Genomic DNA, 26,443 nt, shown 5'->3' with positions numbered 1-26,443 from the left:
TTGTAATCAGAAAACTCCCACAAATCTCTTATTTCTTGGTGGGAGGTATGTTTCAAGTGTATTTCCCTTGCATTTGTAGTGAGGTGGTCCCTGACTCCATGGGTGCCCCACTTAGCCCCCACCTGTGTGCGTCCTCAACCTCCCCCCACCCCTGCCACCGGCAGACACGCATGGTCTCCCCCACCTTGAAAAATGACGATCGCCTTGGGTCCTCCCAACTCCAAAGCTGATTCCTAAATCCCTCCACTCACCGCCTAGCCTCTGACACTTGGAGATAGGCCACACTAGGGATTTCAAGCAGAAGGATTTTAGCCGAGGGAGCTGGGAAGGTCTGGACAGCGCAGGAAGGGAGTGGGACCACTGCTGCCCTCAGGTTCACGGCCATAGTCGTGATCCAGAAAGCCAGGGATGCCAAGCTACCTAGAGGTCAGGCTCAAAGCACAGCCGTCCAACTTGGTGTTTGCTCCCCCCATTGCAGGAGGAAAAGAGCTTCTACCTCCTGTATGATTTCCAGATCCCATTCCAGTCCATCTCAGGCAGAAAACAAACTATACGTGGACCACTGCTGGTACAGGAGGCTGGGAAGTGCGCTTTCCAGGTGTCCAGCCTCGGTGGTACTGGAGTGAGATAGAAGAGGGATGGAAATGTGCACTGACTGTCCGTCACTAGATGAAATCCAGGACAGATTCCCTCCTTAACTTTCTCCAAACCTCCTTCCTCTCTCCAGGGTCTCCAGTTCCTTGTCTTGACAAATCCAATGGCTGTCTCAGTTCTTACTCTCCGTAACCCAACCCAATGGTGTGGCACCTTTAGCCGGGACTCCCTCCTCACTCTCCCTGGCTCTGGGCTGCCTGCCTTAACTCCCCCTCTATCCTTTCCTATTCCCTCTTCCAGCCCTTTGAGTATCTGTCTCTCCCTTGACAAATCTCTTCACGTCCTTCTCTTCATATTCCCGGCTTCAGCCATGCCCGCCTGCGATGCCTGGATATTCACACACAGACGTCTCACTCTGACCTCAAACAACCTTCCTGGCACCCACCCCATCATCCTGATCTTCTCTCTTCAGAACTGTCTCCCTCATCCAGCTGCCCTGTTTTTAGCCAAGGAATGACCATTCTCTCTGCCCCTGGTTTGAACCTTTAGAGTTCATGTTTCCCACACCCTGCCAATCACTTGCAGTGTCTGAATTGTTCTTCAAAACGTGTGTCCTTTATTCCTCATTTCTAATCATGTTCGGCTGATTCTCTCTCTCGTTAAGTTGTAGCAACAGATCCTTTCTGATCTTTGTGACTCTTGTTTATTTATCCCCTGCCCTCACCTTGAGTCTGTCCTGACATCTGCTGCCTTTTCAATATCTTTTTTTTTTAGTTCAAGTATGGTTGACTTACCATGTTGTGTTGTCTTCTGCCGTACAGCAAAGTGATTCAGTTATACATACATATATATTCTTTTTCATACTCTTTTCCGTTGTGGTTTATCATAGGTGTTGAATATAGTTCACTGTGCAGGACAGTAGCACCTTGTTGTTTATCCATCCGACATATAAGAGCTGACATCTGCTAACCCTGACCTCCCACTCCATCCCTCCCCTGACCCCCTCCCCCTTGGCAGCCACCAGTCTGTTCTCTATGCCCGTGAGTCTCTTTCTGTTTCGTAGATAGGTTTATTTGTGTCATATTTTAGATTCCACATATAAGTGGTATCATATGGTATCTGTCCTCTTTCTGACTTACTTCACTTAGTATGATAAACTCTAGTTGCATCCATGTTGCTGCAAATGGCATTCGTTTGTTCTTTTTTATGGCCGAGTAGTATTCCATTGTTTATATGTATCACATCTTCTTTATCCATCATCTGTCGATGGACTTTTAGGTTGTTTCCATGACTTCACTATTGTGAATAGTGCTGCTATGAACACAGGGGTGCGTGTATCTTTTTGGATTAGAGTTTTGTCTGGCTATATGCCCAGGAGTGGGATTACTGGATCATATGGTAATTCTATTTTTAGTTTTCTGAGGAACTTCCATACTGTTCTCCATAGTGGCTGCACCAACTTACATTCCCACCCACAGTGTAGGAGGGTTCGGTTTTCTCCACATCCTCTCCTCTGTTACCGTTTCTAATATTATTCCTTCAACACCATTTCACCAGATAACGCCTCAATCAGAAATTAACAATGCTCTCTGAATGCCATAATTTATGCCCTTCTGCCAGATTTTAAGGTCCTCCAGAATCTGGACCCATTCTACCTTTCCCACATTTATAGTAGATTTTTAAATGCATGGTTTATAATTATGCTACAAAAAAAAAAAAAGCAAACAAACCAACAACCCAACCAACCAACTCTCACCGATCAGCTCTGGAGAATGCTTGCGAACAAACTCATTATTTTCAAAACTGTAGACAGAGGAAAAGACTCATTTATTCTGCTCTTACACAACACGCTGCACCTCGGAGTAACTCATAGTTGCTGAAGGAAAGTTTCTCTTCGTAGAGTCATGCCAAGTCACAGAAGAGAAGGGAAGATTGAGTTAAAACCGCACCGTTGTGCGACCTTGGATGAATCAATGGATCTGGGCAACAGTTACCAACAGCTGTTAACGCCGTGAAAAGAGAGAATCCTACATCATGTGCTTCTTTACAGACGTTCACAACACCAGAAATTCCTCCCCAATCCGACTTGAATCTGATCAAGACTCCAGACTTCACTATCCATTTACAGGAGATACAGAACAAAGGAACTCTGTAAACTACATCCCAGGGAGGCAATCTGGGAAATCCAACCTGTGCAAACTCTGAAGTCAAATGACCCAGTTTCCTCAACAAGTAAATTGCATAAGACGGAAAGAGGAGAAGCCTGCGGATTAAAAGAGAATTAAGAGGGACATCCCTGGTGGCGCAGTGGTTAAGAATCCGCCTGTCAATGCAGGGCACACGGGTTTGAGCCCTGGTCCGGGAAGATCCCACATGCTGCGGAGCAACTAAGCTCGTGTGCTGCAACTACTGAGCCTACGCTGTACAGCCCGCAAGCCACAACGACTGAGCCCACGTGCCACAACTACTGAAGCTCGCATGCCTAGAGCCCGTGCCCCACAACAAGAGAAGCCACTACAATGAGAAGCCCGTGCACCACAACGAAGAGTAGTCCCCGCTCGCCGCAACTGGAGAAAGCCCGCACGCAGCAATGAAGACCCAACGTAGCCATAAATAAATAAATAAATTTATTTAAAAAAAAAAAAAGAGAGAATTAAGAGACAGAAGGTAGATTAGTGGTTGCAGGGGACCGAGGTGGGAGGGGAAAATGGGAGTGTTTGTTGATGGGTATGGGGTGAAGAGAATGTTCTGGTATTTGATAGCAGCGATGGTTGCATAACCTTGTGAATATGCTGTAAAGGACTCAATTGTGTACTTTAGAAAGTTGAATCTTATGTGAACTATATCTTAATTAAAAAAATTTTTACAGAGAATTAAGAGACATGCTAACCCATTATGGTGTATGGATCTTATTTGGATCCAAATTCAAAATACATGCTGGAAAAAATTATGAGACAGGAAAATACCAAGGCTGCATATTTGATGACATTAAGGAATTATTGTTAAATTTTTAGGTAAGTGATAGTATTGTGGTTATGGTTTGTTTTTTTTTTTGCGGTGCGCGGGCCTCTCACTGTTGTGGCCTCTCCTGTTGCGGAGCACAGGCTCCGAACGCGCACGCTCAGTGGCCATGGCTCACGGGCCCAGCCGCTCCGCGGCATGTGAGATCTTCCCGGACCGGGGCAAGAATCCATGTCCCCTGACATTGGCAGGCGGACTCTCAACCACTGCGCCACCAGGGAAGCCCAGTGATTATGTTTTTAAAAAGAGTTTTCAAAGGAGTTATTTTCCTTTGTAATTTTATGTTGAAATATTTGCAGTTGAAGAAAATATGATGTCTGGGATTTGCTTCAAAATAATCTGAGGAGGGAATGGATGAAACAGGAACGGATGAAATCCTGGGACGGATGAATGGATGGAACAGGATTGGTCTGCTGTGGGGCGGGGCTGGGGCTGGTCGCTGCTACACAGAGTCAATCAAATGTTCTTCAGGCTACTGTCTCAGGATGTTTTTTAGTGGTGACCATGATTGGGCCTGCTCCCAGCTCCTGGGGAGGTGTCCTCTGTCCCCTGGGGCTGGGATGGAAGAATCCAGCTTTCTGGAGCCACCTTTATCTCTTTCCAGTGCAACCTCTGCTGTTAACTCCTTGGTGAGCTGGGAAGCAAATGCTTCTGTCTGTAGAGACAGAAGCAAAGAAGGAAAGGGAAAAGAACTGATTCTGAAAGAAGGCTGTTGAGAGCTTAACTGAGAAGTGTCCTGCAGAGCCTCCATGGAACAGCAGAGCTGAAAATTAAAGCACACACAAACTTTCTGAGTGACTTTTATTCTGAAGATAAAGTGCAATGCATATAATGAGTAAATGTGAGAGTGGTGGACACAGGGCTGTTGAATGAACCCCTCTGTGGAAGGGTGCAGCTAACGACGTGAACGGGGGCATCTTTCTGGAAATGGCCCCGGACTGAGGCTCTGGGCTGATAGGAAACAGTGTCGGGGCCTGCCCCCCGCTTCCAGAAGGTGGGAAGAAGCGGTGAAGGTGCTTCTGCACTGCTGCCGGTTAGCGTGGGGTCAGGAGGAGGGCTTTGTGAACACACCTCTGGTCGCTACGGCCCCAAAGCCTGGGGACAGAGCGCCAGGCATCCCCAGTGCGTTGCCTTCAGCAGCGTCAGTTTCCATTCTGTCCTTTCCTTGCCAGCCACTAAATCTCATTATTCACCAACACCTTCTACCACCTGCTCCAGCTCCCAGAGGGGCCCTTCCACTTACTTCGCCCACCCATTAGGAATAAATCGACTTCTAGACCAAGGCCTGGAAATTTTTCCATATTACAGTCAGTAACTTTAAATAAATGCTTATTCACTCAATTTTTCAGGCATTCCCAAAACACTCATTGTGTACCTGTGAAGAGGGGGTTTGTGTGCTAGGCAGAAGGAAGGCACGGATGAAAGCACTCAGGACACTCTCCCTCTCTAGTTGGGGAGCCAGAAAAGGGGATGGAAAATGAGAATACGAGGCAGTAGGTAGCTGCATGAAGGCAGCATGGGGAACTCTGCCTGGAGGGGAAGGTAGGGTGTTTTTTGCCAAAGGTAGTGGGTAGGGGCTTAGAGATGGGGCAGGGGAATCAGAGGTGGGCCCTAGAGGCATAGTCTCTCCAAGGGATCAATTTCCATTCTGCCCCTGGAGAGCAAGGCATTTGATATCCAGTTCAACACAATTATTAGTCCTCAATGGACCATGCAAAGGAGAAGCAGCATGGCTGCTACAGTCACACTTCACCCCAGGCCCCTGAGGCGTGCGCACCGCTCTTGCTGCGCTGGTCTCTGGGATGCTCATCCCACACACACACCCACACACCCAGGAGCAGAGGCCATGATCCAGGCAACTGAGAAAACACTAGTCCGTTACAAGGGGCAAAGGGTTGGGGGAGCAATGGGAAAGCTGCCTCAGTTATCTGTATTTGCTTTAATTCTTCGTTCCCTGTAACTTTGTCTGTCAGTTGAAATCATGATGGGGTTTGGACTAGAGATCATCTAAAGGGGTGTTTCTGGAGACTCAGGCTATTTCTGTTTCAGTGACTCAACCGCCAACCATTGCCCTTCGTCCCCACTGCAGAAAAAAGAAAAAGATATATGTACTGTTTCCTCCATAATCAGGAGCTCTGGGGCATGATATCACCCTTACTTTCTTCGCTTTGCTCTGACGGCCAGTCTCATTCTCTAGAAAGGACAGATTATGCTGGTTTTATTATTTAAAAAAAATGATCATTACTATTTTGCACTAAAGCAAATATAATAGAAAGGGTCAAGGAAAGACTTGTGGATTTCTCCCTTTTGCCCTGCACCTTAGCTCTTATCCCTAAATTCCTCGGAACACAGTGGTTAGGCCTGAGCTACTGAGAGATACTTACAGAGCTTCATCATTGACAAGGGTTTGCAGATCAAACAATAGATAACCGTGACGGCAAAGAGAGCCTTGGTCCTCAGAGGAGACAATCAGATCTGATTGTACCGGGTCCCTTGAAAACTCCTCCCTTCTGAGCAAAAAAGCACCCTGGACATGCTGCCAGGGAAGCTTAACCCTTGGCAGTAACACTGTACCTGCCCCATCTCCGAGGGCTACTACACGAGAAGTGTGCTCCGACCCAAAAGCCATAGGAAACTGGCATTCAGGTTAAGTACAAATGAAAGGCTCAAACCTGCAAAAGGCCATTTCCAGTAAAAAAAAAAAAAAGCACTTGTTATGAAACTTAGAAAAAGAACGGTATTGTTCCTAGTTGCTATAAGTGCATTTTTTAAGATTGTTTTTCCTCAAAAATGAATATTTTGCAAAGTTATTTTTTTTAATTGGATACAAACTCAAAAGGTGAAAAGCTAGTCAAATTTAGCAGTGGGGGGTTGTATACCAACTTTAGTGACACTAACGTTAATAAGTTCTGGTAACCCACTACCATCGGACCAGCCAAGAGAAGCACTTTCACTTTCATTATATAAATCTCTTAAGTAGCTACTCTAAATAACTTAGGATGAGTTGTTTTAATCATTTTCAAAACGTCTTAATGTTATATGAGCCATACAATATAGTGCTACAGAAATCAATGCATTTCCTGATGATTTTCCCTAGATTTTAAACGGCTTAACACAAACTGATATTCAAAATGAATATAGTTGCATGATGGGAAATAGAAACAAATTACCAGATGGAAGCCTCTTGTCCTTCACAAATATTTTAGGACATCCAGGGATCACAGAAAAATAAATAAATAATGAACATATTTGTGCCCAATGTTTAGCCAAAAAAAAAAAATTAATGTCAACAAAATGAGCTTTGATTTTTTTTTTGTGATCGTCTTTCTGTCTATGATCTGCAAAATGCCTTCCTGCCTCAGGGTGGCAGCAGAGGGCAGTACTACACAGAAGATTCACTTTCCATCTAGAGCTTTGACTAGAGAACTTCTCGTCCACGAATACTTTTTTTTTTTACTTTTAAAATTTTATTTTATTTATTTTTTTAGACAGCAGGTTCTTATTTGGTATCCATTTTATACATATTAGTGTATATATGTCAATCCCAATCCCCCAGTTCGTCCATGAATACATTTAATGTTTATACTTGTTATATTCTAGACTTCTTTTCTTAATAATCCCTGATCGTTATAATAAGTTAAACAGTTAGGCCAAGTTTAATATGACCATATCCTTCACCTTTAAGAAAGACTGCTGCTGTGATGTAGAAGTTACCATAAAATGCTGAAAATGGTCTTTTGCCAATGGTTTTGTTATTGGGGCCAAATCCCACTCAATGATTAGATATAAGCACCCTCACCAAAATCCAGGTAAGAAATTCCACATTAATCAGAAGAAAATGAATGAAAATGATTAGAAAATGATCAAGAAATCTTAGTTATTATCTTTGCCTGTCAAATCTTAATTTTCCTGCTTTAAATCATTTGTACTTTAAAATATTAAATGTTAAAGCGAATTGAAATTTTCAAGGATGGAAGAAAACGTGGGACGATTATGATTAATACGAATGCTTAGGAAATGCCACTTTGTAAGGCATAACATTTGCTGACCTCACCTTCATCGAGCTTAGTCAGTAACAGAAAGTTCTTTTAAGTAATTGGAATAAGAATTATGACGTTTCCTTGGGATCTGGGGCTGAGAGAAGTGAAGGGCTGAGCCTTCTGGGAGATGAAGAATAGAAGATACAGGCTCTATCCTCATCTTTATAATCTCTCAGCCAGTGATTGGGACCACTTGCCAAAGTAGGCTAGTTGGGATTTCCTGGAAGCCTGACCAGTCCGAAATTACTTTCATCTCTCCCACATTTGAAAGAGTCTTCAGTTCATTTGGATGGAAGGTCATTCTGGTCTCAGACATCTCTTACCAACATCTAAGCATTCAACTTCTGTTTAACATGGTAGCCTGAACACATGCATTTGTCTGAATTCCTTCTCTAATCCCGCTAAAACTAGAGTGAAACAATAGAAAAGGGGGAAAGAGAAGAGAATTCCTCCTGCCTGGAATGGGGACTGGTACCTGGAGTGGGAAAAGCCATTCTGAAACCTTGAGTACAGAGGCCCTCCCAAAGGATGGCATAAGATAAAGAGAAAAGATCTTGGAGTATTGATGACCTGGTGGGGCATTGCTCCGGCCCTGGACACTGCCTAGCTCCACACTTCTTGTGATCTGACGACAATGAGTCTGCATGGGTTCAAGCCACTCTTATTTGGCTTTCCTGTTACATGCAGCTCAACACATTCCTAGCTGGTAGAAAGAGGATACCCAAAGCATGGGATATGTATCACCAGATCATGGTGAGGTATGAGAAACTTTAGGTAGCATTGTACACGGACTTAAATAGCACTGACCCCTATAATGAGAAAAGTTATTTCTTTCCAGCTTTCTTTCAATCCTTATGATTACATCAGGGAGGGAAAATCTTAGTCTGATGATATGTCACTAATACCTCCCATTTGCTAAGCTTCTTTTTTAAGCAGAAGGAAAGTACCTCTTGCTGCAACAGTATCTCACTAGAATTTTAAAACATTACTTTGTTTCCATAGTATTCATATTTATGGTTCCTTTTACTTATGGTAATTGATATTGATTTTCTAATTTTACTGGAGATGTAAAGTTTTCTTGAAAAATGTATTTTTGGAAAATTACTTGGGAATAAAAGGGAAAAACTAATAGATGCAACAACATGAATGAATCTCAAGAACAATAATGAATCCAGATACAGCAGTGGACAAAAAGTATGATTTCATTTACATGAAATTCTAGAAAAGAGAAAACGAATCTATGATCACAGAAGCAGATCCGCAGTTGCATAGAATGGGGGTTAAGGATGGGGGACTGTGCAAAGGGCCATGAAGGAACTTTATGTGGTGATGGGACAATTCTACATCTTGGCTGTGATTTCATGTATGTATACATTTGTCAAAACTCCTTGAACAGCACGATTAAAATGGGTGCATCTTACTGTATACAAATTCTACCTCAATAAAGATAAAAAATAAAGAAGTATCTATGTAAAACAAATTAATTTATTTAAAGAAAAATATTGTGTAAATAACCATTAAAGTGATACCTGAATTTCACCAAAGCCCAGGAAGTGAGTTTCAAATGGCTGAGATGAGGAATACATGTAACTTCAGTGGGCATTTAACAGATGCTGAGGTCGAGGTCCTAAAACTTCATCCAGGAGATGCTGCTGGGGCTGGAGATGAGCACTGATAAGAACGAGGGGGCAGCCAGGAAGGAGGTCTGAAGAGGAGGTGGGAGGGGCAGACGTCACGATTAATCTGTTTCACAGCTGTGCTATGACCTACTTGGAAAAATAGCAATTCTTTAGGAAGATGTGCCATTTGGTCACAGGGCTCCCAGGGAAGAACCTTTTTTTTTCATGTGCTGACCTGTGCTTTTCTTCAGAATATGCTGGAAACCATTCCATGGCACTCCGCTGCCTTTGATGATGTTTAAATTCCCTAATTTCTCTGGGGTCTGTCTTCCACAGGCATGAGCCGCTCCCACCCCAAGGCCCAAGACCTCTGCTCTCCAACCAGACCCAAGAACTGCTCGTGGCTCTGTGCCCTCCCCTCTCCCTTTCAGCCTGATTTATAACTACAGCCGTCTAAGGCAGGGAAGGGAAGGAGACCATTATTTAAGGGGAATCTTTCTGTGGCCAAAAGCGTTTTTAGCCAGCTCCGTCTAAGCAGTTCTCTGATATGATTCCTCTCTTTAAAAATCTCTGTGTGCAGGATATAAACAGATGCCTCTTCTAAAATGCAGGAGGAGAACACGACTACGTAAACAACAATCATGCAGGAGGTGATGAAGCTACAGGTGAAGCCACAGAGGTAGCAGTTTCGTTTATTGTTTTGTTTTTTAATAATATTTTTGAAATATAGTTGATTTACAATGTTGTGCATATTTTTTGTTTTTGGGGCTGCTTTGGGTCTTTGTGGTGCGCGGGCTTCTCGCTGTGGTGGCTTCTCTTAGTGCGGAGCACAGGATCTAGGCACAGGCTTCAGTAGTTGTGGCACGTGGGCTCAATAGTTGTAGCTCACAGACTGTAGAGCTCAGGATCAGTAGTTGTGGCGCACAGACTTAGCTGCTCCGCGGCATGTGGGATCTTCCCCGGCCAGGGCTCGAACCCATGTCCCCTGCACTGGCAGGCGGATTCTCAACCACTGCACCACCAGGGAAGTCCTTCATTGGGGTTTTGTTTTTAAGTGATACATCTTAAACTCCCTGGCCCCGACCTACCTCCCCTCTTTATTCCACACTCCCCCATTTACTTGATCTGCCCTCCACATCTCACCACATCAAACCACACCCCACATGCTTCCCTAAAAGTATCTTTGAGGCTTCATCTCTCCCAGCAAGACTGCCTCCCTTGTTTCTCTTTTCCTCTCAATCTGAAGGAATCTTTTCTCCTCTGAATGCCAATCTAATTTTATTCACATGCTCCAGTCACAGCACTTTTCAGTTTCTTAAATGTGTCATAATTATGGAGGTGTATTATTATTACACGTTGCCTGTGATGTCCAGTCCCCAAGGCACACACCAATGTGTCACCCCCCAATGCTCTCCTTCAGATGCATCTTTGGGGATGGCAGAAGCTTAGCAATTCAAAGGAGCTTGGCCCTTTGAATCTTTTCTCTCAAAACCAGCGGTTCTTAAAATCTTTTAAAAATCATTATGTTGGGCTTCCCTGGTGGCGCAGTGGTTGAGAGTCCGCCTGCCGATGCAGGGGACACGGGTTCGTGCCCGGGTCCGCGAAGATCCCACATCCCACATCCCACATGCCGCGGAGCGGCTGGGCCCGTGAGCCATGGCCGCTGAGCCTGCACGTCTGGAGCCTGTGCTCCGCAACGGGAGAGGCCACAACAGTGAGAGGCCCGCGTACCGCAAAAACAAAAAACCAAAAAAAACCCCAAAAACCATTATGTTATTTGGGACTCTGATGAAAGCTATGCATCTATTCCACAAAATTGCACGTATTTGCGTATGTACAGACATTCTGTGTACAATGTCAGGGTGTTATGGATCTCCAAGCCCAATCATGAACCCAGGTTAAGAAAGTCTGATCTAAACCTGAGGAAGGCAGATGGCTAACTGCAAAACCAGGACACGTTTGTCTACTTCCTCCATCCTTATCTCCGCTCTCTTCTACATCCCGTTGTCCCACCCAGAGCTGCCCTTGGGAAGCAGTGCCCAAAATTACCCCTTCCTCCCAGTCATGGAAACCCTTATTCCCCCAGAGCACACCCAAGAATAGGAAATGTTTTAAGTATATTTTTATACATCTGTTTGAGAGATGGAAAGTTATGCAGATTTAAAAGAGAATTATTAAGACGGAGTAGTGCAAAGGAAACTTACACATACAGTTCAGCAAACAAAACAAAATCATACTGTGCTCACACCTATTGGAGAATTATATGGGAATAAGCAAAGAAAACTGAAAATCGAAAGTGTGATCTATTGGGACAGTGCCTCTTTTTCCTTTGTTATATCTATATATCTATATTTACTAGACAGTATTATAGCGCTACTTACACAAGAATTAGGAATCTCATTCCTTCCTTGCAGCCAGCTCAACTAAGTTAGAATAAAAGAGGCTTAGTGTCAGAGACAAACACTGTATGATATCGCTTATATATGGAACCTAAAAAACACAACAAACTAGTGAATTAAACAAAAAAGAAGCAGACTCACAGATATAGAGAACAAACTAGTGGTTACCAGTGGGGAGAGGGAAGGGGGAGGGGCAATATAGGGATAGGGGATTAAAAACGGGTTATTATGTGATTATATGAAATCACGTGTGTAAAACTTTTGAAAATTGTAAAGCACTATAGAATTTAAAGACTTTCATTGAATTAAAAAAAAAAGGCTGAGTAAACAAATTCCCACATGGTGTAGATAACACCATATAAACCCCTATATCTGATCTAAATGGGATTCCCCCAGCCCGAAATGACCCTGAAAAGGGACTTTATCTAAGCAACCAGAGCGTCCTGGCCTTCTGCAAAGAAGCTGCAGGTTTCTTAACATTTTTTTCCAGCTTGAAAGAGGAAAAAATCCATTGAAATATTTTCCCAGTGTTTCTTCCAAGACTCCTGCGGAGGCGTGTGTGTGTTGCTTCTTTTATTTGCAATATTTATTTATTTTTAGCTTAATACATCTTGGGAATCTTAGTCAATATATAGAGAGTACCTCATCCATTTTTTTTAAAGCTTTTTAAAATTTATATTGGAGTATAGGTGATTAACAGTGTTGTGTCAGTTGCAGAAGGCTGGGTTTTTGAAGACGGCACTTGTTATTCACAGGCAGGGCTGCTGTAGGATGAGGGCGTCGGGGGGAGGGTGCATCAGCCTGGGGAATCCTCCAGAAGGCTCACCTGTGGCTAAGGTGGGCTAGGAGGGGGGCAAGTCGGGCTCTGCACCTCCGGGGAAGGGCAGGTGGGACGGCTCTGCGGTGCTTAAACAGGCCTCCTCGGGTGCCAGCGTCTAGAGGCTTCTCTTTGAAGAGGTTCCACCTGGACCTTGCGGGGCTGAGCAGGCGGGCCAGCGCTGAGAGGGCGGTGCGGGCGGGAGCCGCGGGCCGCAGGGAACAGCCGGCCTTTGTGCGGCGGCTGCGCTCATCCGGCCCCGGGAGGTGACCCATTCGGCGGAATCGTCCAGGTGTCAGGTGAGGCAGCCGGACCGCCGCAGACCCAAACAGGAGCGCTTTGTGTGTTCTGGTTTGGCAGGTGGATCCCGGCTGAAACTTTTTTCCTTTTTAAAAGTCTTCTTTCTTTCTCCTCTGTACTAGTTTCTTTCTCTCTGCCCAAACCTGTGTTCCTCGGACACACCTCTCCCGTGGAAGTTTCCCGCTTGCAGGCGCCCGCGGTGGCGGGAGGGGACCCAGGCTTCGGGATCTGGGTTTGTCCCCACCCTGCCGCTCCTTACCAGGCAAGCGTTTGTCCCTCACGTCTCGCCTTCCTCTTTCGTGACATGGGGTGCGAGCGCCTCCCGGCCCAAATGATGGAGGGGGCGGCCGTCGGGGGAGCGGTTCCCACCGCTGCTGTGCTGGACGCGCTGGCTCGCTGTGGCCCCGGTCCTTCCTCATCTGTCACCTGGAGGCTTCAAAGCCAGCTGGAATGGCCTTGTTCAAAGGCCGTGAGTACTGTATTGTTAAGGGTCGCTGCTGGAAGTTTTAAGTATATTTGGGGGGGGGGGCATTTATGTGGACACTGCGCTCCAAGGATAATCCTTGACTCCGACCCTCTGGTCCACGGTGGGGTGCACTGGTTGGAGGTGAGTTTTTGCTTACTCAGGGCATTTGCCAGGCAGAGAGGCCTCAGGGCTGGATGGTGAAACCGCCAGATTCGGCGGGTCGCAGGCCCAGAGCTGGGTGGAGGAAAGCAGAGTTGGTGGGTGAAACACCAAGGCTGGCCAGGTGTGGAGGAGTTGACGGGAGAATAGACTTGGAACAGTCAGCAGCAGGTGAACAGAATCTGGCAGAGGGATAAGGCTGGCCCCACCTGGTACCTGGGCTCTCAGATTACATACAAGTTCCTTATCTGTCCCTAGGATCATCAAAGCAGACTCATAATATTATTTAAAGCATTTAATTTATACCAGAACAATGGTCATTGCTGCAATATAGAAAAATATCATGTCTATGAGATAAAGAGCAGGGAATACTCATGGTCATTAGAGTAGTGAAAGCATTAGCTGAGCTCTTGCCGTCTGGGACTGTGCTAAACGCAGTCGCTCACCTCCTGACCATCCTATGAGGTAGTACTATTATCATATCCATTTTTTTCTATTTTTAAAAAAGTGAGGTGTAATTGACACATAACATTATGTTCAGGTGTACCACATAATGGTTTGATATTAGTATATATTGCAAAATGATCACCACTCTAAGTCCACATCTTTCAGCACACAGTTACTGACTTTTCCGTCTCATGAAAACTTCTAGAATTTACTCTTAGCAACTTTCAAATATTCGACACAGTGTTATTAACCAGAGTCACGGTGCTGAGCGTCAGAACCCCAGGAGTAATTTACTTTACAAATGGAAGTTTGTACTTTTTGACCCCCTTCACCCATTTTGCCTGCCTTCCACACTCCCACCCCCTGAAACCACCTGTTCTCTGTATCTATGAGTTCTTATTTCTTTTTTAAGATTCCACATATAAGTGAGGTCATACAGTATTTGTCTTTCTCTGACTTATTTCACTTAGCCTAATGCCCTCAAGGACCATCCATGTTGTCACAAATGGCAAGATTTCATTCTTTTCTATGGCTGAATAATATTTTCTTTACCCATACACCTTTTGATGGGCACTCAGATTGTTTTTATGCCTTGGCTATTATAAACACTGCTGCAGTGAATATGGGGGTGCAGATATATGTGTGGTTTTTATTTTTGGCTGCGTTGGGTTTTTGCTGCTGTGGGCTGGCTTTCTCTAGTTGCCGTGAGCAGGGGCTACTCTTTGTTGCCGTGCGTGGGCTTCTCATTGCGGTGGCTTCTCTTGTTGTGGAGCACGGGCTCTAGGCGTGCGGGCTTCGGTAGTTGTGGAGCACGGGCTTAGTTGCTATGCGGCATGTGGAACCTTCCCGATTCGGGGCTCGAAACCATATCCCCCGCATTGGTGGGCAGATTCTTAACCACTGCACCACCAGGGTAGTTCTGCAGGTATCTTTTTAAATTGGTTTTTCATTTTCTTCAGATAAATACCCAGAGTGGGATTGCTGGGTCATATTGGTAGTTCTATTTTTAATTTTTATTTTTTTTTATTTTTTTTTATTTTTAATTTTTTGAAGAATCTCCATATTGTTTTCCATAGAGTAGTGGCTGCACCAATTTACATTCCCACCAACAGTGTACAAGCATTCCCTTTTCTCTACGTCCTTCCCAACACTTGCTATTTCTTGTCATTTTGATAGTAGCCATTCTAACAGGTGTGAGGTGATACCTCATTGTGGTTTTAATTTGCATTTTCCTGATGATTAGTGATGTTGAGCACCTTTTCCTGTACCTGTTGGTCATCTGTATGTCTTCTTTGGAAAAATGTCTGTTCAGATCCTCTTCCCATTTTTCAATTGGATTGTTTGTATTTTTGCTACTGAGTTGTTTGAGTTCTTTATATAGTTTGGACATTAACTACTTATCGTATATATGATTTACAAATATTTTTTCCCATTCAGTAGGTTGCCTTTTCATTTTGTTGATGGTTTCCTTTGCTTTTTTATTTGATGTAGTCCCACTTGTTTATTTTTGCTTTTATTGCCTTTGCTTTTGGTGTCAAATCCAAAAAAAGATTGATTTGGAGGGGCTTACCACTTATGTTTTATTATACTCATTTTAACAATGAGATAATTGAGCGTCAAAATACTAACTTGTGCATGATCACACTCGTAGTAAGTGGCAAAAATGGAATGTGATGAGGCGTGTCTCAGGGTGCAATAACAAACTATCAAAGACTGGATGGCTTAGACAACATTTATTTCTCACAGTTCTGGATGCTGCAAGTCCAAGATCAGGGTGCTGCAGATTTGATTCCTGGTGTGGGCTCTCTTCCTGATTTGCAGATGTCTGTCTTCTCATTGTGTCCTCGAATAGTGAGGGGAGAGATCATCTCTCATGTTTTTGCTTAGAGGGCACTAATCCCATTCATGAGGGCTCCACCCTCATGACCTAATCACCTTCCAAAGGCATGGCCTCCAAATACCATCACATTGGGGATTGGGGACTCAACATATGGATATGGGGGGGTACACAAATATTCAGTCAATACCAAGTGGCAACAGCCTTTGGTTTTAACTTATCAACCTTCCCTAGCGCTCATAATTTTTCTCTGTATGTGACATTTAGACCAAGACATCAGCAGTTAAGTCATCCAAACATGACTGCACTTATGCTGTAGAATGTGGTTTTCATTTAATCGAAAATATCCATTGAGTACGTACTGCAAGCAGGAAGATACAGGCATGTGACCTCACCCCTGCTAATTACCTCCTAAAGGAGCAAATGGAAATGACAAGTTATTTCAAGGAAAGCAACACTAAAGTGGGACTTGTTGCCAGATGCTCCAGCTATCTGCTCTTGGTGCTGAAGTGACTGTGTGTGGTCTCACAGAGATCACTGTCCCCTGCTGTGGGACACTGTCCCCCTCCCCACTGCAGCTTCCTCCTGCCAACCTATAAGCCTTGAGCACATCCTACTGAGCCTGATAGCAGCACAGGACAGTGGCATGGATTTCCCATCAGCAGTTGTTGGCCAAAAGTTGCATATATTCTTTTTTTGGAAATATATTCTTTCGCCATTAGCATTCTTTACTAAATATATTACTACAATTTTATGTAAATTTCTTTTTCTTTAGTCATTTACACAAACTGAATAGACTACTTGTAAATTGGATTATGCTTATAATTTTCTTAAAAATGCAATAAAATTTCTTTATCCAAGCCATGAATTGTCTCGCTCTTTCCTTGAACATTCCTCAGGCTGAATGTATATTTCTACATATCCATCCACATTTGGGACAGGGGCATTGGGCTTGGCACCAGAAAACCAGAGTTGAGTCGTGGTTGGGTCATTTTGCAGCTGTGTGTCTCTGGGTGAGCCACCCAACCTCTCCAGTCTGAAGTTCCTTGTCTGTGAACTGTGCTTCGGGAACCTTACATCATACTTTGGTGTTACCTTGTACAGGTAAATCACATACATTATTTACTTGGCTACTTAAGGACAGAGGTTGTTTCTCTTGTGTGTTTCTGGCCACAGAGCTTGCCAATAGCAGGGGCCAGTGAATATTTGTTGACAAATATTCTTCTCCTTATTAAAATGATGGTGTTTATGCCTCCATGTAAAGGATGGAAAAAGAGGAGAAGAGGAAGGTTACCTCATGGATACACAGAATCCTTTCTGAATTCAAGCTCTTGGGGATTAAAAAATGTGCACTGGAATCACAGAAAGTTCTTGAGGCTAATTATTTACATTGCTAAATAATGCACAAAGGTATACAAGTCAAGTAACCATTCTTAAACAATAGTTTCCAATAACGAGTAGTCTGGAAACTCATCAAAGTGGTCAAGTTCACTACCATTACTCAGTCCTGCTGAGTTTCGTTGATATTTCTAGTAGTTTGGAATCTTTAAAAAGTTGGCTGCAGCCGCTTGAAGAGCAGAAACTGGGCATCTTCTGGTGCTCGCATGACTTTGGAAGCCAACTTACATCCTGTCTGTCTATAGGTAATAACATGGCTCCTTGGAAATGGAAACAGTTCATTCATTTTTAAAAATAAGCATTAAAGGGGCTTCCCTGGTGGCGCAGTGGTTGAGAGTCCGCCTGCCGATGCAGGGGACACGGGTTCGTGCCCCGGTCCGGGAGGATCCCACATGCCGCGGAGCGGCTGGGCCCGTGAGCCATGGCCGCTGAGCCTGCGCGTCCGGAGCCTGTGCCGCGTGAGAGGCCCGCGTACCGCAAAAAAAAAAAAAAAAAAAAAAAAAAAGCAATGCCTGTGTTCCAGGCGTTGTGAGGCTAATGGAACCAATACAATTAATTGCACAACCGCCCCTAAAAGGGTTCTAATCTACCTGGGGACAATTCACAAATTACTATAAGACAACAAAGGATCTGCTGAGTGGCGACACAAAATAAAGCTATAAACAAGGGTCTTTGGTGTTTCGCAGGAAGGAGGAGCAGACTGAAGGGAGAGATGCGTTCCAGGAAACCACATCAGAAAGGACACTTCCCTTGGTTATAGCTGGAGGAGGTGCACTCAGCTGGACACCATCAGAGACCAAAGAAGAGAAAGAAAAGGGAGGCTTATCAGTAAAGGCACCTTCTCTGAAGTAACCCAGCAGTTGTCAAGACAGGGTGGCTGCCGCAAAGCCCTCTTCTCAGAAGCCGGACTCCAAATCTGGTGTGAGCTTTGCCAGCATTTCAGTCAGAAACATCACACCCGAATGCGTGGAAAGTTCTACCCAAAGCCTGATAGGTTACTAATTTTTTTAAAAAATTGTCAGGTTTTACATAAAGACCAAAATCTTAATTTGCTGTTTCGAACTTGCACCTTCCTAAATTTGACCAAAGACAGATGTTCTGGTTTCTTTTAAGGGAAAAGAAACCTTCCTTTTTACAGGAGAATGTATGAAGGTTTCTTCTTACAGGAGAATGTATGAAGGAACGTCAATTTAGTACTTGGTACATTTCCTAAGTCTATCAAATTGGAATATTATCTGAGTAGAGGTGAAATTTTACTACAATGGATAAGAATCTGATTCTGCTTTGTTATTGTCTTGCGCCTGTTACGGTGTGAGATCTAACTAGAACACAGGGTGAATTCACAGAAGCAGGACAGCAAAGACCTGAACCAGACTCTGCCCAGATTACACTCCTGCTCTGCCTCTTACTCTGTGCACCTCAGGCAAGTTCTCTCTGCCTCAGTTTCCTCGGCTATAAAAAAGATAATAGCACCTACTGCACAGAGCAATTATTGGTAGGAAGTGTCATGTTTGTTAGATACTAAATAAACACAGCACAACTCTTTCATTGAGTAATCTGTGCATTAAATATCCAAAGTGAGTATCATCCCTTTCAAAATTATCACCTTGCAAGAATTATTCCAGTGATGTAGCCGTCGGTCAGAATGTATCTGAAGCCAAGTGAAATTGTCTTCAGAAGCCATGGCATATTCGTTTTTAGTATTCCTTGTGGCAGTGACTCTTCCTCTTTGGAAAGCAGATTTGCTTTTTAAAACAGCCCCAAGTCTGTCAAAGTCAAGGATGGTGAATGTGATGAGAACAAGCCTGGAAGGATGTTCTTGGCAAAAACGAGGTGTAATTAAAGTAATGCAGTCCATCTTCGTGTGTGGCTCACACTTGGACCCTGAAGGCAACTTTCTAAACAGAAGGGTTCCAACGATGCTTAAGCAATGGCAGCACTTTGAGTAAAGGACACGTATTAGTTATCCACGGCTGTATAACAGATTAACCCCAAACACAGCAATCTAAGACACTATCCACGGGTCAGAAATCTGGGCACGGTTAGCTGGCGCTCAGGCTGAGGGTCTCTCCCCAGGCTGCACTGAAGGTGTTAGCCAGGGCTGCGTTCATCTCAGCACTCCACTGGGGAGACATTTACTTCCAAGCCCTCTGCAAGGCTGTTGGCTCACTCATGTGTCCTCAGGCCTGAGTGACTGTTGGCTGCAAACACCCTGCCTTGCCTCTTCCTAGGGCTGCTCTGTACAGGGCAGCTGGCTTCCTCCAGAGCAATTGCGGGGGTGGAGATGGGGCTGGGGGGAGAGAATCCTAGTAGAATCTACAGTTATTTTTGAAACTAATCCTGAAGGTGACACCCTATAAGTTTGCCTTATTCTTTTCCTTAGAAATGAATCAGTAAGTTCAGGTCTCACTCCTGGAGACGTGATTACACAGGAACTAATACCAGGAGGCAGAATCATTGCATAAATCCCTGAAGTGAGATGGCAGGGTTGAAAGACAACACTCATTTCAATAAGATCTCTCTCTCCCTCCCTCCCTCTCTCTGTCTCTCTCTCTCTCTCTCTCTCTCTCTCTATCTATATATATACACACACATATATATGTATACACACACATACATAGACACATATACACACATACACACACACATACACACACACATGCATACACATATATATATATACACACATACATATGTTTTTTTAATTTCATTGTTTTGTAGGGATGCTACATTTTTTTCCTGTGATACAGATATTTTTGTGGAAAAATTATCTGACACTAAGAACATGGTTTTAATAATTGCCATCTTGGGCCTGGGTCATGGGTCGAGATTATATAAGGAAAGTGTTAGCTCCAGCCCATTTCCCTCGTAGTGACCTCACCTCTGATAGATGCCATCTTGGGCCTGGGTCTGGGTCGAGATTATATAAGGAAAGTGTTAGCTCCAGTCCATTCCCTCGTAGTGACCTCACCTCTGATAGATTTTTTTAGGCATCAGGATTATAACACTGAACAAGATTCCGGTATTCTAACATTTCTAGACTACCAGTCGGCTTAATGCTTTTAAATTCAGAAATTAACTTAATATTAAGTTCAACAAGGCTGACTGACACAAAGCACCTGTTTTTAACAAGCTGCCACCAGCCTGAGAGTGTGAGCTAGGGGTGTTCTCCAGCTGAGAACCATCCTTACTAACAAATGATGCCCTTTTCATCTATCAAGATTTGGTAAACATAGAACCTTCTCTCCAATTTTTTTCACGATCTTTTTCCCCAAACAAATTTACAGCAGAGGGTGCGTATTAATCAACAGAGCAGTCAAGTTTCATTGCTCATGAGGAAAGCTAGTGTGTCGGAACCTGTTGCTTGAATCTGACTATAAACTCTAACTGATCACAACAGTTGAACCAAAGAGATGACATCTGCTGGCTGACAACTGCAGACAGAAATGATGGACGACGTGGTGTCAGGAAGTCTTGCCATAAATCAGAAGCTGACTTACACCTCCTTTCCCACCTGGTGTTAAATTGGGTATCCATCTGGGTCTGTGAACATATGTACTTTATATTTGTTGTGAAACAAACAATCCAAAGTTCATTCACAGACACCTACAAATATGCTGAATTTTTGGCAACAAACGCTCTGTACCTTTTTTTCATTCTGGAAGTTTCTTTAAATGCCCTCACCTGAAATCCCACTCCCTAGAGTTATGTAATCACTGTTAATAATGTGGTGTGTACCTTCCAGGTTTTTTCTATCCAGCTACAAACACACACATGTATTTATATACACAGACAGATGAGATCATGCCATATGCAGCTTTGAAAGGAAGATTCTTTAATTGGTTTTCCCCTTCTTTTTCCTGATTTATAAGAAATGCATTGCTGTTTAACCATGAATTAACGATTTTCAATATAAGATTTCTAAAAACCGATACATTCTTTGGTAAGTTTAAAGCTAATTAAAACAAAGTTGCTTTTTTTGCATTAGTTTTTTTTTCCAGGCACTTTGAAAGTGAATGCATAAATACTGCTGGAAAGTTAACTTTACAAAAAAAACACTTGTAACCAAGCAGTTTATTTTATTTTTTTCATATTCTTTTCCATTATAGCTTATTACAGGATATTGAATATAGTTCCCCTGTGCTATACAGTAGAACCTTGTCGTTTATCCATTCTATATATAATATATAGTTTGCATTTGCTAATCCCAAAATCCCAGTTCCCCCTTCCCTCCCCCTGCTTCCCCTTGCCAATCACAAGTCTATTCTCTATGTCTGTGAGTCCCAAGCAAGCTATTTTTACAAAGTCTTTTCCTTTTTAGATCATAAACTAAAAATTTCCTTAAATTTGCATTTTGGTTAATTTATGTAAACACTACCAATTACTGCTTCTTGATTAAAGCAAAACACAGTCAGTCAGACGTAGTTGTGGCGTGAGACCACGTCAAAGATTAATGGTAACCCACAACTTTTGGACCGGCTGTGGGCGGGAAGAGGTCTCCGATTATTTATAGTTCCTTCCCAGAGACTTTTCTCAGTAAGGAGACTTTTCATGGACCATGTCACAACCATGAAAAATAAGATGCGTTCAACTTCCCGATTAAATACGATGTTAAAAAAACCCCAAATCGCTCTTTTGAAAAGTAGTGTTTGTAAGGATTATGTTAACCACTAACCTCTTTTGCATTTCATTTTTACAAATGCATTGTGGGTAGCGCCTAGCTAAATATGAAAGTAAACCCGGGCGGGCGGCTGCCAGCCACGCGGGCTCCGGGAGCGGCGGGCTCGCCCGGCTGAGGACAGCCCGCCTGGCTGGGAGCCCACGCCCCGCCCGACTGGGTGGGCCGCGCGGAATGACGAGGAAACCAAGTCACGCGCTTGCCTGGGGCCCCAGTGCGGGGCGCGCCCTGGCAGGCAGTCCTGTCAGTGTCGTGTCAGTTTCAGGAACACGCGGCGGGTCTGGACTGTGCGCTCTCCCAGCGCGCGGAGGCCAGGCAGGCAGGTAGGGGGCGCTGGTCTGCTGGTCCCTCTCCGGGCACTGGCGGGTACCACCTTCCGGCTCACCATTAGGAACCCCTTCCCCCAGAAATCCCGATGTCTACATCCCTGTCTCTACTGGTTAGGGATTAAGAGTGAGTCAACAGCAGTCAAACAGGTGGTTCCAGCAAGACTTCCTCTTTTCCTCTCGGGTAAAGATACCACCCATGAAACTCCGTGTGTGCTAAACTCACAGTCCGTGTGTGCTAAACTCCTATTCTGGGAGTTCTTCAATGGTTTACATCACCCATAAATTACTCACCTTTTCTCAACCTACCATTGTGGGCGGGGGTATTTATTTCCAACAACTGATTGGGAAAGTGCAAACCACTGGTGAACTTCCGAAGCTTTAAATATTTATAGTGGAAGTCGAAGGACAAACTGAGAGATTACCCACACTTAAGTGTTTTGCACATAAAAAACATTGCCAACAAAAACATGAAGTTATTTTCCTTAAGGGAGAGGGTTTCGGCTGAGGAAGTGGGGCTGAACCTTGGTTTTACGTGTCAGATATAAATTATACCCAGAAACTAAAATATGAACTAGATTTAAGAAATAAGCCCTTTGGAATATTGGCATCATCTGAATCTTTTCTAAGGATAGTTTTGCTTTTTTTGGTTGTCGTTGTTAAAAAAAAAATTCCTTTGGGGGCAACTTTGATAGATTTCTTGCGCTTACTCAAAATAAAGCTCTTATTCAACATATTTCTTAGGGTTTTCCTAGTAACTTACTGTTCTTTCTTCCTGTAAAGACAAAACCAGGAAATTGTTCAGAAAAAGGCCCAAGCTGACTTCCTAATTACCTATTATGATTAGTGAGAAAAATTTGGGAAATCGGGAATATTGGGGCTGGGTTGAGAATTTCAGAAAAATGGAGAAATCGTCAAATTTAAAATAAGATATTGAAAAATTGTCCTAGAGAAAATGATGGTACAAGAAGCTTAGAGATTTCCAAAGTCTAAGCTAGCTGACTCAATGATTTTTAAAAATACATATAATCTAGGAAAGGCTAACAGATTAAGAAAGACTTTAGGAATGCTCTCAAACGCTCTATTTTAGATGTGGATAATTGCTCTAGTGACATCCTTATAAATTTGGGGGTTTTTGTCTTTTGACTGAGGTGGGAATTTACATAACAGTAATCATTGCAGTTTGTATAATCATTTATACTTTTCTTTGTATTATCTCATTTATATTATAGTACTCGTGTCTTTAGTAACTGGTTTGCACACGTCAGCTTTTCCCCCCTTTTGTTATACTTATCAGACCTGAAGGGAATCAGGATATGCAACTTCGGCATAAAATTATTTTGAGCTGAGGACAATTGAGAGGCAACAGACGAAGAAAGAAGCCGTTTCGGAGTTTCCCTTATCTGACCCAAAGCGGCAACTTCGGGGAAATAAGGCTTCCATAAATTCCCTCTTTGGGGCAGGTCTACTCATAAATGTCCTCTCTGGGGGAGTTTTATGGCCCTGAAGGAGAAAGACTACTCAAACCCATATAGACAAACATTATCACAAACTTCCTTCTCTCCTGTTTGTTCTCCTGTTTGGCTTTCCTAAATAAACCCTTCCGCTCTTCCCAGAGTAGCCTTTTCTTTCGCCTCCCTTCCCCCTACTAAGTTAGGTGTATAAACTCCAAATTCTAACTACCCCTTTGAGTTACTCCTCATTGATTACTCCTGCATGTATGAGTGCTACACACATAAGGAAACTCTCCTTTCTTCCCCCTTACCATCCTGTCTTTTGTTGGGCTCAATTCACAGGCCCCCAGAAACTGAACTTGAAAGCCTAGAGGAAAACTTTTTCCTTCCCCTGCTGACCTAAAGGAAATACCGTGAAATATCAGTACTGATCAAAGAGGTTAAATGAGGTGCGTGGGGGAGAGGAGTATACCTTAGATCTTTATAGAAATGCTCTTAGACCTAGATCTGCAGAACCCAACTTAAGTTGGCTCTCTTTAATATTTTATTGAGATTTACCTCCCTGCCAAGCACTGTGCTAAGAGCTTTAACTAGCATTATCTCATTTCACCCTCGAAACAACTCCATCAGGTAGTTAAATCAGAGAAAGTAAATAACTTCCTGTAAAAGGTAGAACGGGTGCCTAAATGCTGCTTCTTACCCCAGGCATCTTTCTCTCCCTCAAAGATGTTACTGCAGGTGTCAGAGGCATGTAATCTAATGCCTGGCATGTGTCATGCACACTCAGTAAAAGTTCACTTAAATTCATTAATTAATGACCATCGAGTTTGATTCTCAAGAGTTTTATTTTTTATTTTTTTGCGGTACGCGGGCCTCTCACTGTTGCAGCCCCTCCCGTTGCGGAGCACAGGCTCTGGACGCGCAGGCTCAGCGGCCATGGTTCACGGACCCAGCCGCTCTGTGGCATGTGGGATCTTTCTGGACCGGGGCACGAACCCGTGTCCCCTGCATCGGCAGGCGGACTCTCAACCACTGCACCACCAGGGAAGCCCGAGAGTTTTAATTTTGATAACTGACCTACATTGCATCTGTGCCCTCTCTTCCTTTCTTGTCATCGAAAGCATTTATATTTTCCTGGACTTATGCTAATGATAACCTTCTTTTCTTTTTAAGCTACTTAGTGGGATATAGCCAGTTATGTTTACATGTAGGGAAAGAAGTCCTGACTCGGCCAGGTGGCCCATGCCGAGTTTAATTTTCCGTTGTCACATCTTTTCCTGTATGGTTTCTTCCATTGCTTTTAAGTTTAAAGTCCTTCCTGTTGATAATTCAGTTAAATATTCCCCTGTGTTTTCTTCTAGGTTTTGCTCTTATTTTTCACTTAACTCTTTAATCAGTTTTATTTCAGTGTGAGTGATGAGAGACCAGCTTCTCATCTTCTTTGCCTGGCTCTTCCCTCTTATCTTAATTAAGATTTCTAATTTCTATGGTACTTCTTGGCTTTAAAACCCCTGCAGGGAGTGTTAAAAAAAAAAGTTAAATTTTATTGTGTTGTAGGTTATTTTCTGAGGACAAACTGCACTCCTTCAAGAACTAACATGCTAGATGACTTTGGGTCATTGTTTTCACCTCTCTGGGCCTCAAAATCTTATGTAAAATGAGAGGCTTGGACTGGATCTGCTTTTCCCCCTGAATATTCTGAGCAGTACAGTCTTGTTGGGCTAAATGAGAAAGGAATTCTGTAGACAGTTATGTTCAGGAAGTTCTGTGTTATATAAAGTGTAAAAGGGCTTTTTCTTTTTTCTTACCTTTAATATTATTGTTTATTCAGAAGCGTTTATTGAGTGACTCGTGATCACAAGAGGTAGCGCCCCTAAGCCCAGACACAGTCTCCGCAGTGGAATTCATACTGTGCAGAAGACAGGCTTGAGCAAACCCTGGTCAGTTACAGAGAAGTTGCAAAGGGGTGTCAGGAACGCATGGCAGGGGGAGCCCACCCAGAGTGCTGAGAATTGAAGGGTGAGTAGGAGCTGCCCCGGGGAAGGGTGGGGAGTGGCAGAGAAAAAAAGCACATGTTCCTAACTGAGAGCGTGTGGAACTTCTGAGAAAGTGGTGAGAATCCAGCCTCAAGCCAGATCACTGTGGACCTCTGAAGCCTTTGGGGGGATTTGGGACTTTATCCCAGGGGAGCAGAAGATTTTCATTAGGCGTGTGGTGTTTACATTTTGCAGAGATCCATCCTTCTGGCTGCTTTGGAGAGAATAGGTTAATGGAGACAGAACCGTTAGGGGTCTGTAGTGTTTTAGAGAGGAGATGCTGGTGATGTTGGATGATGGCAGTGAAAATGGGGCCCAAGTGGGCAGACTGGAGAAAAAAATTGGAGATGTAATTGAAAGAAGTCAGGGAAAGAGAGGAGCCAGAAATGATACCCAGGTTTCTGGTCTGTGCCATTGGGGGATACTGGTACTAGCGCCTGGAAGGCAGAGCGAGTGATATTGACATGGAGGATATTTATGAGGTGATGGTGGCAGGGATGTGTGGAGACCAGTGAACTCCGTTTGGGGGCTGATATCTCAAACCCCTAAAATCAATAGTATGCAGCGTCTGTCATAATCCATAACCCATAATCCGTTTCTTCTTGGTAGAACATCTCTTGGGGCCAGGGTTCCGTGGAACGCACTTTGATAAATGCTGCACTAGCCACTCTCAGAGGTCCCTGCCAGCTCACATGTGATCTTGCATTGCCTGATGTTTTTAAATAAACCTGTAAATTCAAGTGTAAGAAAGATACAGAGGGTGCACAACGGATGCATTTATACATGATGAGCACACCCATGTGAACACCACCTAGAACAACACGGAACACATCACAGAAACCTCCCGCCTGG

The sequence above is a fragment of the Phocoena phocoena genome, chromosome 9 (assembly GCF_963924675.1).
Source record: "Phocoena phocoena chromosome 9, mPhoPho1.1, whole genome shotgun sequence".
Lineage (NCBI taxonomy): Eukaryota > Metazoa > Chordata > Mammalia > Artiodactyla > Phocoenidae > Phocoena > Phocoena phocoena.
The sequence above is the reverse complement of the archived record's forward strand: the minus strand, read 5'-3'. Positions refer to the sequence as shown.